This window comes from Thalassophryne amazonica, chromosome 20 (genome assembly GCF_902500255.1).
Source record: "Thalassophryne amazonica chromosome 20, fThaAma1.1, whole genome shotgun sequence".
NCBI classification, from domain to species: Eukaryota; Metazoa; Chordata; class Actinopteri; order Batrachoidiformes; family Batrachoididae; genus Thalassophryne; species Thalassophryne amazonica.
In genome coordinates this window covers 36,939,762-36,954,191 of record NC_047122.1, presented here as the reverse complement: position 1 = coordinate 36,954,191, position 14,430 = coordinate 36,939,762, and the positions used below count along the sequence as shown (strand labels likewise).

The 14,430-nt window shown below is 40.7% G+C and overlaps 1 long non-coding RNA gene across 1 annotated transcript; it reads right to left on the bottom strand.

Annotated features, from left to right (window-relative positions):
* Positions 1-5,085: 5,085 nt before the first annotated feature.
* On the bottom strand, positions 5,086-8,097 carry LOC117501916. The gene is made up of 4 exons (XR_004558126.1): positions 7,967-8,097; positions 7,767-7,791; positions 5,727-5,895; positions 5,086-5,378 (listed from the first exon to the last, which is right to left on the bottom strand). It is a non-coding gene; the product is annotated as an uncharacterized LOC117501916 (long non-coding RNA).
* Between the last annotated feature and the right edge of the window lie 6,333 nt (positions 8,098-14,430).

Genomic DNA, 14,430 nt, shown 5'->3' with positions numbered 1-14,430 from the left:
ACCCTACGGTTTTGCAAGTTCTCCCACTTAGAAATCATGGAGGGGTCTGAAATTTTCATCTTAGGTGCATGTCCACTGTGAGAGACATAATCTAAAAAACAATCTGGAAATCACAATGTATGATTTTTTTAAATAATTTATTTGTATGTTACTGCTGCAAATAAGTATTTCAACACCTGTGAAAATCAATGTTAATATTTGGTACAGTAGCCTTTGTTTGCAATTACAGAGGTCAAACATTTCCTGTAGTTTTTCACCAGGTTTGCACACACTGCAACAGGGATTTTGGTCCATTCCTCCATACAGATCTTCTCCAAATCTTTCAGGTTTGGAGTTTCAGCTCCCTCCAAAGATTTTCTATTGAGTTCAGGTCTGGAGACTGACCAGGCCACTCCAGGACCTTGAAATGCTTCTTACGGAGCCCCTCCTTAGTTGCCCTGGCTGTTGGGAAAGTGTAGTGACACGGACCCACAACAGGGGGCGCAAATGACGGTCAATAGATGAGCCAAAATATAACAATTTAATGTTGTGAATGTGCACAACGAACATACAGACAATCTCAGAATATCATAACAGTCAATACACAAAGGTGACGTGTGGGCAGGCTCGAGGATAGAAGACGTCTGTCCTAAGAAGAGCCGGAACCACACGATTTCCGCCGCCCCAGAACCTGGTGAATACTGGAGCCGCCAAGTCCCGAATTCCCAGGTGATCACCGTCCCCGACTGTCGGATCTGGTACTGCTGGCGAAGAACAAAGACAGTCAAGTGTGGGTGTGTGTACACCCAGTAACAACAACGGTGAGAATGCCACCTCCACCTCTCACTCAGAATGCTGAGGTATTTACAGTGATCCCTCAGAGGAAAAGAGTGCCGTCCTGCACTCACTCAGCCTCCACAAGAAGAGGGACCAGTACTCCTGCAAACACTCACAATATACAGCTTATTAGAAACACAAATGCTGAGGATATTACCTCCAATGAAGTATGATATCTCGGCAATGAGGTGGAGATGACGTCTGGTCTTTATGGAGTGAGATGATGTTGAGTAGATGGGTGACAGCTGTCAAGAGGTAATGAGCGACAGCTGTCACCCCCGGCTGTGTCCATGGCGGCAGCGCCCTCTCGTGCCTGAAGCCCGCACTTCAGGCAGGGCGCCCTCTGGTGGTGGGCCAGCAGTACCTCCTCTTCTGGTGGCCCACACAACACTGGCTGTGTGTTTGGGGTCATTGTCATGCTGGAAGACCCAGCCATGACCCATCTTCAATGCTCTTACTGAGGGAAGGAGGTTGTTTGCCAAAATCTTGCAATATATGACCCCGTCCATCCTCCCTTCAATACGGTGCAGTCGTCCTGTCCCCTTTGCAGAAGAGCACCCCCACAGTATGATGTTTCCACCCTCATGTTTCACGGTTGGGATGGTTTTCTTTGGGTTGTTCTCATTCTCTAAACATGGTAAGTGGAGTTGATTCCAAAAAGCTCTATTCTGGTCTCATCTAACCACATGACCTTCTCCCATGCCTCCTCTGGATCATCCAGATGGTCACTGGTGAACTTCAAACAGGCCTGGACATGTGCGGGCTTGAGCAGGGGGACCTTGCTGCCCTGCAGGATTTTAAACCATGACAGCATCATGTGTTACTAATGTAATCTTTGTGACTGTGGTCCCAGCTCTCTTCAGGTCATTGACCAGGTCCTCCTGTGTAGTTCTGAGCTTTCTCAGAATCATCCTTATCCCAGAAAGTGAGATCATGCATGGAATCCCAGACCGAGGGAGATTGACAGTCATCTTGTGTTTCTTCCACTTTCTAATAAATAATCATAACAATTGTTGTCTTCTACCAAGCTGCTTGCCTGTTGTCCTGTAGTCCATCCCAGCTTTGTGCAGGTCTACAGTTTTGTCCCTGGTGTCCTGAGACAGCTCTTTGGTCTTAGCTGTGGTGGACAGGTTGGAGTGTGATTGATTGAGTGTGTGAACAGGTGTCTTTTATACAGGTAACAAGTTCGAACAGGTGCAATTAATACAGGTAAAGAGTGCAGAATAAGAGGGCTTCTTAAAGAAAAATTAACAGGTCTGTGTGAGCCAGAATTCTTCCTGGTTGGTAGGGGATCAAACACTTATTTGCAGCAGTTACATACAAATAAATTATTTAAAAAATATATCATACATTGTGATTTACGGATTTTTTTTTTTTTTTTTAGATTATGTCTGTCACAGTGGACATGCACCTAAGATGAAAATTTCAGACCCCTCCATGATTTCTAAGTGAGAGAACTAAGTGAGGGTGTTCAAATACTTATTTTCCTCACTGGATGTAGACAGGTGTGCGTCTTTCCAAATCATGTCTAATCAACTGACTTTACCCCAGGTGGACTCCAGTTAAACTGTAGAAACATGTCAAGGATGATCAGTGGAAACAGATGGACCTGAGCTCAATTGTTAGCTTCATGGAAAAGGCTGTGAATACTTATGTACATGTGATTTCTTAGTTTTTTTATTATTATTATTATTTTTAATACATTTGCAAAAATCTGGAAAAAAAAAAACCTTTTTCACATTGTCATTATGGGGTATTGTGTGTAGAATTTTGAGGGGAAAAATAATTTCATCCATTTTGGAATAAGGCTGTTACATAACAAACAAAATCCTGAAGAGCAATGACAAAGACCCTCAGAGTGTTGTATGGCTGGGGGGGCCTGGCTGCCTTTTTGTTTCTGTCTTTTGTCCTGTCTTTTGTTTTCCTTCCAGGTGGCTTGCATTTGGGACTGAGTGGCTGTGTAGCTGAGTTTATCAGGACCTCACCCTGATCACCTGAGGCTGATCACCTGCGGCTCGTCAGGACTCACAGCTGTGGTGCATCTACATGGATTGGAACATGGTGGCATTTAAGACTGGAGTACACAGTGTGTATTTGCCAGAGACTCGACCTTGTGACCAGACGGGTGAGATCGTCGTCTCAGGAGCCATCTCATCATCAGTGGATGCAGAGAACTTCCAGGTTTGATGCATGGTCTGTGAAAGAAGAGGGGGGAGGTCTCACGCTCGTCAGCACACTTCCTGAGGTACGTTAGATTTTGTGACTAACATTTATACAGTCAGTAAATGTGGTGTCCCTCACACCTTATTATATTGAGCTGTATGTTGGTCGTGTAATCAGCTCCCACTGCAGTGGAGTTTTGTGAACTGGGTGTTCCATGCCTGCAGGGTGGGAAGCTGATTAGTAATTAAGCCAGGAAGTGTTTGCTGTTTGTGCACCTTTGAGCGTTCTCTCTGTGTGTTGAGTGTGGACTCACATAATGATTCCTTCTTTCACAGACTCGGTTTGTCGCGGCCACCTGGGGGGTGTCGGCGGGGTCCTTGGGTCCGAACCAGTTCTGGCTCCAGACCGTTTTGTGCTGCTGGGAGCACACCGCAAATCCGCCACGCCAGACCGCGCACTTATTTGTTTGTATTTTTTCACATCACTGTTATGTTTATTAAACTCTGTTATCCTTTGTACCGTGCTCTGCTTATTTTATACTGGGTCCTTCAAACGCTGGTCGGTTCTCCGGGCTGCGTCCGACACACAACACAGAGGAGTAGAGGAACAAACAAACAAATGAACATTTCTCAAATTAAACTATAATTTTTAGCATGCTAAAATCATATTGTTTTTGTTTTTCCTGTTCTGGTTCTGGTAGGAATACTGAATTTCTTGAGGGTGACTACAGCCCCCTCTTCTTCCTCTCTTCAAGCCACCTATGGTAATTCACAGAAGTTAATGTCAGAATATCTCACTTTAATTCTACTGTGTGGTGATGGCCCCAGCACTCTGTATACTTTCTTCCAAAACAGAAGGTTCCTGGTTCAAGACCACCTGTGCCCATTCTCCATGTGCTGTGGAAGTGCTTCCAGTGCCAAATCAACATGCAGATACATGCCGGAAGCCAAAACAACTTACAGCCAGCTAAGTCTGCAAGATTACCTTAAAATCCACCTCCACCTCCAATCCACCTTTATTTGTCCAAAGTGCTGGACAACAGATAAAATATAAAAAAATAAAATAAAATAAAGTTAAAATACAGCAGATTAGAAACATATAAAAACAAAAGGAAGATATCAGATAAAACACTAAAAAGATAAAAACAGAGACAGAAGACCACGCAACTCTCATGCAGTATTAAAAGTCGTGGAATAAAAATATGTTTTTAAACGAGATTTAAAAGTATCCATGGTGGGGGGCATTTTAATATGAGTGGGCAGCTCATTCCCTAACTTGGGAGCCACCACTGAAAAAGCACAGTCCCCCCTGGTCTTTTGTCTGCTTTTTGGCACCACAAGACGGAGCTGATCAACGGCTCTCAATGCTCTTGTGGGGACGTAGACATGTATAAGATCAGCAATATACTGAGGTGCCAGGCCATTTAGTGACTTAAAAACAAACAATAAAATCTTAAAATTTATTCTAAAACGTGAACATAAGAGCTCCATTAGGAGAAAAGATGAAAAATATCTTGTTGCCTGTCATTTTAATGATCTGTCACACCCTCTTATACAACAAGTAACCCTACACAGAGGGGGTGACGTTGACAGGAAATTATGCCAACAAGAACTGTTTGTGCTTTGTTTTATGATGGCCAATGCCTGATGTGTACACAGCATGGACTTGTTCTTTTTTCCCTTTTTTTCTTTGTTTGTATGTTTCATGTCTGTCCTTCACTACATTTCCCATGATGCTCTACTGACTCAGAGTGCTTCACCACTGATTACAGGTGCCACTAATCAAGTGTATTAACTCCAAGCACTGTTTGTAACATGCACTCTGCCTGAAGGTCTTACAGACCGAAAGCTTGCAGCTTCAGTAAAGCTATTTTGCACAGACCTGAAGTGTGCAGAAAAAAATGCCAAAAACATAAAAGGTTCGTTCAGTGGTTCAGCACAATTGGCCCCAAAATGGGCCCACATTTTCAGTTGTCACTACTCTCTGTATCAAGGAACTCTAATCCAAGCTAGCTTTAAGGCAAACTACAGCAGAGCCACTGCAAAATGTCTGACAGAATATGTGACAAGATTAAAAAAATCATTAAAAAAACACAAAGAAGAAGGCTTGAGCTAGAATGCACCTTTATTTTTTCATTTAAAAATATCTGTACTTTATTACATCTTTAGTTTCACAATTAGGTGTCGTGGCACGCTTCAGTGACAACGCTGTTGCATGCAGTCGCCTTTCTACTTCTGCTACGAGCAGACACCTTTGTCTTTCTTTTCCTTGTACGCTTTGTTCATGCTTTCACAAATTTCATTGTTGAGCATGGCACATGTGCAAAGCAGGCAGGCAAACTCGCAGAAATCCACAGACCCATTGCCGTCCCTGTCCACTGCTTTGAAAGCCTCGTCAGCCTGTGGACATGGACAGCAAACAACATGTGCATTTTGTTTATCTTTGTCATCTTGTTTTTCTGAACATTATTTTGGCAGTATGTGACATAACTCAATATTTATTTGACCTATAATCTCACTTTAAATATTTTCCAAAAGTGGATTTTCCAACTTATTAGTCGATTCTGGATTCAATCTCTTTGCAGAATTCTAAGTCAACATCGGCATGTTTCTTATTCCAGAAATGTCTCAGATCTGTTTTTACATAATGCCTTGCTCTGTGCAGAGATACATCCTGGTATGGTATAACCGCTACATCAACACAAACCTATCTAATACAATGTTGCACATTATAATGAGTCCACTCACATTTTCAAACATAGGGATTTGCTCCTTCAGCATGGTTTCAAAGGCTGTTTTGCTCATCCTACAGTTGTCTTCTGAGTCGGCATAGCTATTGAAGACAATCTGCTGAATGCACAAGCTCATCTGCAACTCAGTCATCTCATCACACTCCATTTGTCTCAGTGTAGGTCAGCTAGAAAAAGAAACAAAAAATTTATATATATATATATATATATATATATATATATATATATATATATATATATATATACACTCAACAAAAATATAAACGCAACACTTTTGGTTTTGCTCCCATTTTGTATGAGATGAACTCAAAGATCTAAAACTTTTTCCACATACACAATATCACCATTTCCCTCAAATATTGTTCACAAACCAGTCTAAATCTGTGATAGTGAGCACTTCTCCTTTGCTGAGATAATCCATCCCACCTCACAGGTGTGCCATATCAAGATGCTGATTAGACACCATGATTAGTGCACAGGTGTGCCCTAGACTGTCCACAATAAAAGGCCAGGTATATATATATATATATATATATATATATATATATATATATATATATATATATATATATATATATATATATATATATACGAGGCCTATTAGATAATAAACCGACACTTTTATTTTATTTTTTTAACTATGTGGATTTGAATGACGTGCGATTACACCAATCATGCTTGAACCCTCGTGCGCATGCGTGAGTTTTTTCACGCGTGTCGGTGACGTCATTTCCCTGTGGGCAGGCCTTGAGTGAGATGTGGTCCCGCCCTCTCGGCTGAATTCCTTTGTTTCACACGCTGCTCGAGACGGCGCGCGTTGCTTTATCAAAATTTTTTCTGGACCTGTGAGGAATATCCGAGTAGACACTATTCAAGAAATTAAGCTGGTTTTCGGTGAAAAGTTTAACGGCTGATGAGAGATTATGGGGTGTTTCTGTCGGTGTAAGGACTTCCCACAGAGCGGGACATCGCGCAGCGCTTCCAGGCGCCGTCGTCGGCCTGTTTCGACCTGAAAACATCCTCATTTAAGGCTTAATTCACCCAGGATGTCATGAGAGAACAGAGAAGATTCAGAAGAGGCCGGCATGAGGACTTTATGCGGACATTCCACTGTTTAAGGACATTTTGTAATGAAAGACGTGCGCGCAAATTCTGTGAATCTGTGTGCGCCGCGACAGGAAAAACACCTCCGTGTTGAAAATCATTTGTAAAATTAAGGCGGCTTTTGATGGCTTTCAACAATTGTTTAACAGCTTGGGCATGTTCCAACTTGCCCGTTAAGGTTTCCAACGGAGGTGTTTTTCCTGTCGCGACCCCCCGCGGTCGGGTCCGGCCCGACATGCGACTATGCCCGCACGTTCTTTCATTACAAAATGTCCGTTAACAATGGAATGTCTGAATAAACTCCTCATGCCAACTTCTTCTGAAAGTTCTCTGTTCTCTGACGACTTACTGGGTCACCAGAGCCTGAAATGTGGAAGTTTTCAACTTGAAACGGCGAGACGCTGCCGCCTCGAAGCGCAGATCGCTGTCAGGCGCCGTGGGCCGTCCTTACGGCGACACTACCAGACCAAAATCTCTCATCAGCCGTTAAAATTTTTACCGAAAACCAGCTGAATTTATCGAATGGTGTCCACTCAGTTGTGCCTTACAGTTTTGAAAAAATTTTGATCAAACAAAGCAGCAGTCTCTGAGCCATTCCTAAACAATGAAAAAAACGACGAGAGGGTGGGCGACTCCTCACTCAAAGACTGCCCACAGGCGAATGACGTAACCGACAGGCGTGAAAAAACTCTCGCATGCCCACGAGGGTTCAAGCATGTCTGATGTAATCACACGTGATTCAAATCCATATGGTTTTTCAAAACAATAAGGTCGGATACAAGAAGAATAACAATAGCAGTAATAAGAAGAAATTTATAATAACAGTATCTCAAATAATAATACACAATTTACCATATGATACATTGCAGCATCATTTTGGAAGTTTGGTGTGATAACAATAAGATGTCTAGAATTTGTCAGTGTTTTTACATACCTGGTAAAGGAGAATGAATAAGTTCCTGAAATCAGAAATCAGAGTTCATTTAAAGTCAACTTAATGTGTAATTGTAGGTATTCGGTTATTCTTAAGCTAGAACACTTTCTGTGCAAGTTTACGACACCAAAACAGATATAAAGGTCACCAAAGAGAAATTAGCTGTTGACATAAATATTTGGGCTTCACCGTGTTCCTACCTTGAAGACAGGATGAGTCGACACAGAGGTGACAGTTAAACCCTGCAAGAGTTTAAATAGAAGAATGCTTTCCAGCACTGCCACTCCCTGTGTTTGAAGGTATCCAGTCTGACAAGTACAAGGGTGTGTAATAACGCTCACGAGTTAGAACAAAAAAAATGTTGTTTTAGAAGAATAAACGCTTTGCATGTCCTCTTTTTAAAACTGCATTTGTACTCATTACTTTATTTCTGAATGTTGGAGTATTGTCTTCTTACTTCTCAGTTTCACCAGCAATGAATTTTCCTGCATTTAAAGTTATACGACTTTTCAAATTTCATGAAACTGACAAAGTTTAGTTTCTACAGAAATCCAAGCATCATAACACCGGTTTATTTTTGAAACATGTTTCAAAATTACAGCTCATTTTAACAACGAGAACACACTCACAGAAATATTTACTCTAACTTTTAAGATTTATGTAATTTTATTACATGACTAATTCCCATTTACTTTTTTAGATAATTTTAATACAAACATACCAAATAAACCTTACATGATGCATATTCATTACTGTAATAAATCATACATATTTATTTGAAATGCATAATCCTCAGCTTTATGTATTTAGTATTAATAAAATATAATTACTCTAAATCAATAATAATGACAGCATTTATTTAAATATATAAAGTACATTGTCTGAATTGCATAATAATTATGTTACCCATACAAGATAAATGGCATAGGTAACATAATTATTATGCAATTCAAACAATATACTTTATGTATTTTAAATAAATACTGTCATTATTATTGATTTAGAGTAATTATATTTTATTAATACTAATACATAAAGCAGAGGATTATGCATTTCAAATAAATGGGATTAATGAATATGCATCATGTAAGGTTTATTGGTAGGTTTGTATTAAAATTATTTAAAAAAGTAAATGGGAATTTGTCATGTAATAAAATTATATACATCTTAAAAGTTGGGGTAAATATTTCTGTGAGTGCATATTTATTTGGGGGGAATTCCATAAGGAGTATTTTATTTTCCTTTAACACCATCTGCAGGGACCGGAAGCTGACGTCTGTGAGGTGTCTTGTAAATCACTTCAGAGATGTTATCTGGTTACACAAACAACATTTTTAGATTTAGACGTGTTTATTTCTTGATAACTTTTACATAATATATGCGAAGCATGTTAGATTTATACAGACCCACAGGTGTTTCAGAGTGTTTTTCTGGCATATTTGACACCTGGCCAGCGAGAGACCAGCCAGCAGATGTCCCTGCGCTTCTCTACCCTGATTGGCTGTCACCTTGTGCTTCCCAGCATCCCTCGTGCAAGTTTGGGGAAGCCCTCACATGATCTGTGGTGTTGCTAGCATAGACTATATGAGTTGTGACCGTCACTGCTGTAAGTAGTTCAAGGCCATCTGCTCTTTTGAAATTTGTCCTTTGGGGGAACTTTTATTCTTTTTTTTTCTAGACAAACTGAGTTTTTAATCATAATGGCAGCATCACTGTAATGTTGCCATTCCTTCTCACACCATTTGAAAGACATTTTGGCATTGAGGACACCAAACGATGAAGCATTTCAGGTGTTATTTTTGTCCCATTTTCCCTGCAAACACATCTTAAGGTGTGCAACAGTACAGGGATGTCATTACTGTATTTTCATTTCAAAATTCTTCACACACTCTCTGCTGGGACAAGTCAGGAGTTGTCCCACCATTGCATTGTCTTGTTGAAAAATGCATTAAAATGCATGCTTTGCAGTGTCAAATCTCACGCGAAATCAAGTTCTCGCTGGGGAGGCCGAGATTTCGTTGTCAGCGTAAACAATCGTTTGCGGCAAATTGTAGGCAACATTGCGTCATTATGGAGGTGAGTTCAACCAAAATATGTATTTAGGTGTTTAACTAACATAATCGTGAGTCTTTAATGTGAGTTTTATAAAACGCATGTTGTTTTTACGGTTGCGTGTCGGGAACTGGTTCTTTTCGGGTATCCTTAAGAAATTATTCGATCCATTGACATCAATAGCCTTTTTGCTTAACAATTTTCTTATTGGTCCTTCAGAGTGACCGTTGGTTTGGGGGGTGTTGATCAGGAAAATTATAATTTTTCTACGTTGATTACAGATCCTGCAGTGGGTCTGTAATCAACCGTTTCTGCAGCACAGCTTTGCTTTGAACCTTGAACCAAAGAAGCAGTGCTTCGATCTTCAGTCTGCTGCTTCATTAGTTCTTTGTTTTATCTTAATTTTTCCCCACTAAAACCCTAAAGAGCATATGTCTGTGAGTAATATTTACCTTTCTTATGTTAAACCGACCTGTTATGGTCTTCTGAAACAGTTGCTAGATGTATTTCATAACTTAGTAGGGAAGCTTGAATCTTTGACTGGACTGGGTTGTTTGACGTGAGGACGTTTCGCTTCTAATCGCAGAAGCTTCCTCAGCTAAAACTCTTGCTCTGGTAGTCTGACTTCTGTCTTGACTCGTGTAGAGAAGAATAACAGAAGCCAGCAAAAGCCAGCTGGAGTTAACTCCAGCTTTTTCATGTCAAGCAACCCAGTCCAATTGAAGATTCAAGCTTCTCTACTATGGAAACCACCTGGACAACTGACAGCCTTCACAGAAATATTTTATAACTTAAAAATGGGACCGATGCTAACTCATTAGCATGTCTATGGCATTTTCAATGTTAAAGTTAGCATTAAGCTAAGCCATTATCAAACCTCCCTCCCCAGCGCGCAAAGGATTCTGGGATACTCTAAAACTGTGAATAGACATTCCTGGAAAAATGTTGTCTTGAAGGCAGCATATAGCTATAAAATGGTAACTTCCCATTTGGTCTTGTTCATTCTACCTGGTTGTTATTGTAATCCTGTCCCATACAAAGTCATAGTATTCCTCAAATGGAATTTATTCAAAGTCACAGTCTGGATTCCCAGACACGTAGCCCACACAGAGGCCTCCATCTTGCGAGAGACCACAAGCAAGCAAACAAGTAGTTTTTATAAAAGATCATGTAGGCAGTTTAGGCTACAGTGGATGGGTTTTATTCCCACAATGCCTAACCTTATTGGCTCACATAGACAGAGGGGAAACCCTGCCCCTTGTCTTCAGCCTGGCAGTTGTCTGGTACCTGGTGAAACTTAACTACTTTGTTGTGTGCTGAACTTCCTGATCAGATAAAACCAGTTCAGACCAGTTGACATGCATACGCAAATAACTAAAACTAAAAAAAAAAAAACATTTAAGCATAGCAAATACTTGATATAGTAAAAAATAAAACATAACAAATAAGCACACAGATATATCTAACAGTCTACTCCCATTTGTCTATACCCAATTTGACAGTTTTTCCCATTTCGTCTTTGTCTAAAAGTGCAGTTTTTATTATTTTATTATGTTTAATGCAGAACAAAGGTGTGAAAGCTTTCATCCTTTGATTAAGCTTTAAGTAATAATTAGATTAAACACATGGGTGTGACTGATAATTATCAAACTTTAGTAAATCACTTTACACGTCTAACAGCGTGTTATTAGAAAATTTCATGTGGCAATATCACTCCTCTTTGATTTATATATAAGTTCAACACCTGTGGTTAGTGGACAAACTAGAAGTAGACAATGTAGGAATAGTGGTCAAAATTAATGAAGATGAAATGGGTGTAAACCAAATGGGAGTAGAACAAAATGGAATTTTGCCTAGAATGAAATGGGAATTTCAGTGTTGAAAAATGGAATAAACCTATAAACATTTTTTTCTGATTTGGAGTTGTGGGACTTAATGCTGGCATATGTCTATTTAATTCAGTTGGAGTTAAAACTAATGAATTCGTGACTGATAGTAGTAAAGATATCAAATATATGTGTGAGATTCTCCTGAAACACTTCAGTTCAACTACATGACATGCAGGCACTCAAGAATGTGATACAGGGTGTGTCCTCTTTAGGAATGTCTTTTTCACTGAGTTAAATCCTTTTAATCTGGTCTCACACTGCAGTAGACCTGCCCTTACAGGTTAAATAAGTTATTTATAAGTTATACCATATTGTTTTTGAACAACTTAATGTTGTGGGGGTTTTTTTGGGGGGGGGGGGGGGGGGGTTCTTATGGTAATTCTTTTCCATTTAAATTTTCATTTTTGTTGTTGATTCTAGTTTATATTTGTTTTCCATTGTTACCTATAGTCATATAAGTCATTTTCTGTTTCATTCTTGAGGACTACAATGAAAAACTGTTTTAAGTTTCACTGTGTTGTACTCAAAAACTATTATTTACGGTGCATCAGAGTATTCACAGGGCTTCACTTTGTCAATATTTTGTTATGATACAGCCTTATTGACACAATGGAGGTAAATTCATTTTTTACCTCAGACGTCTACTCCCAACACCCCATACTGACAACATGATTTTTTTATTTTTGCAAATTTATTAAAAATAAAAACCTAAGAAATTACACGTACATAAGTATTCACACCTTTTACTCAATACTTGTTGATGCACATTTGGCAACAATTACAGCCTCAAGTCTTCTTGAATATGATGCCACAATCTTGGTGCACCTATCTTTGGACAGTTTTGTCCATTCCTCTTTGCAGCATCTCTGAAGCTCCATCAGGTTGGATGGGGTGTGTCGGTGCACAGTCATTTTCAGATCTCTCCAGAGATGGTCAATTAGATTCATGTCTGCGCTCTGGCTGGGCCACTCAAGAACCTTCACAGAGTTGTCCTGAAGCCTCTCCTTTGATATCTTGGCTGTGTGCATAGGGTCATTGTCCTGCTGAAAGATGAACCGTCACCCCATTCTGAGGTCAAGAGCGCTCTGGAGCAGGTTTTCATCCAGGATGTATCTGTACATTGCTGCATTCATCTTTCCCTCAATCCTGACTAGTCTTTCAGTTCCTGCCATTGAAAAACATCCCCACCACATGATACTGCCACCACCATGCTTCACTGTAGGGATGGTGTCTGGTTTCCTCCAAACATGAAGCCTGACATTCACGCCAAAGAGCTCAATCTTTGTCTCATCAGGTCAGAGAATTTTGTTTCTTATGGTCTGAGAGTCCTTCAGGTGCCTTTTGGCAAACTCCAGGTGGGCTGCCATGTGCCTTTCCTAAGGAGTGGCTTCCGTCTGGCCACTCTACCATACAGGCCTGATTGGTGGATTGCTGCAGAGATGTTTGTCCTTCTGGAAGGTTCTCCTCTCTCCACAGAGGAATGCTGGAGCTCTGACAGAGTGACCATCGGGTTCATGGTCACCTCCCTGACCAAGACCCTTCTTCCCCAATTGCTCAGTTTAGACGGGCGGGCCAGCTCTAGGAAGAGTCCTGGTGAACCTGAACTTCTTCCATTACAGATGATGGAGGCCACTGTGTTCACTGGGACCTTCAAAGCAGCAGAAATATTTCTGTACCCTTCCCCAGATTTGTGCCTTAAGACAATGCTGTCTCAGAGGTCTACAGACAGTTCCTTGAATTCATGCTTAGTTTGTGCTCTGACTTGCACTGTCAACTGTGGGACCTTATACAGTGAGGAAAATAAGTATTTGAACACCCTACGGTTTTGCAAGTTCTCCCACTTAGAAATCATGGAGGGGTCTGAAATTTTCATCTTAGGTGCATGTCCACTGTGAGAGACATAATCTAAAAAACAATCTGGAAATCACAATGTATGATTTTTTTAATAATTTATTTGTATGTTACTGCTGCAAATAAGTATTTCAACACCTGTGAAAATCAATGTTAATATTTGGTACAGTAGCCTTTGTTTGCAATTACAGAGGTCAAACATTTCCTGTAGTTTTTCACCAGGTTTGCACACACTGCAGCAGGGATTTTGGTCCACTCCTCCACACAGATCTTCTCCAAATCTTTCAGGTTTGGAGTTTCAGTTTCCTTCAAAGATTTTCTATTGAGTTCAGGTCTGGAGACTGACCAGGCCACTCCAGGACCTTGAAATGCTTCTTACGGAGCCCCTCCTTAGTTGCCCTGGCTGTTGGGAAAGTGTAGTGACACGGACCCACAACAGGGGGCGCAAATGAACGGTCAATAGATGAGCCAAAATATAACAATTTAATGTTGTGAATGTGCACAACGAACATACAGACAATCTCAGAATATCATAACAGTCAATACACAAAGGTGACGTGTGGGCAGGCTCGAGGATAGAAGACGTCTGTCCTAAGAAGAGCCGGAACCACACGATTTCCGCCGCCCCAGAACCTGGTGAATACTGGAGCCGCCAAGTCCCGAATTCCCAGGTGATCACCGTCCCCGACTGTCGGATCTGGTACTGCTGGCGAAGAACAAAGACAGTCAAGTGTGGGTGTGTGTACACCCAGTAACAACAACGGTGAGAATGCCACCTCCACCTCTCACTCAGAATGCTGAGGTATTTACAGTGATCCCTCAGAGGAAAAGAGTGCCGTCCTGCACTCACTCAGCCTCCACAAGAAGAGGGA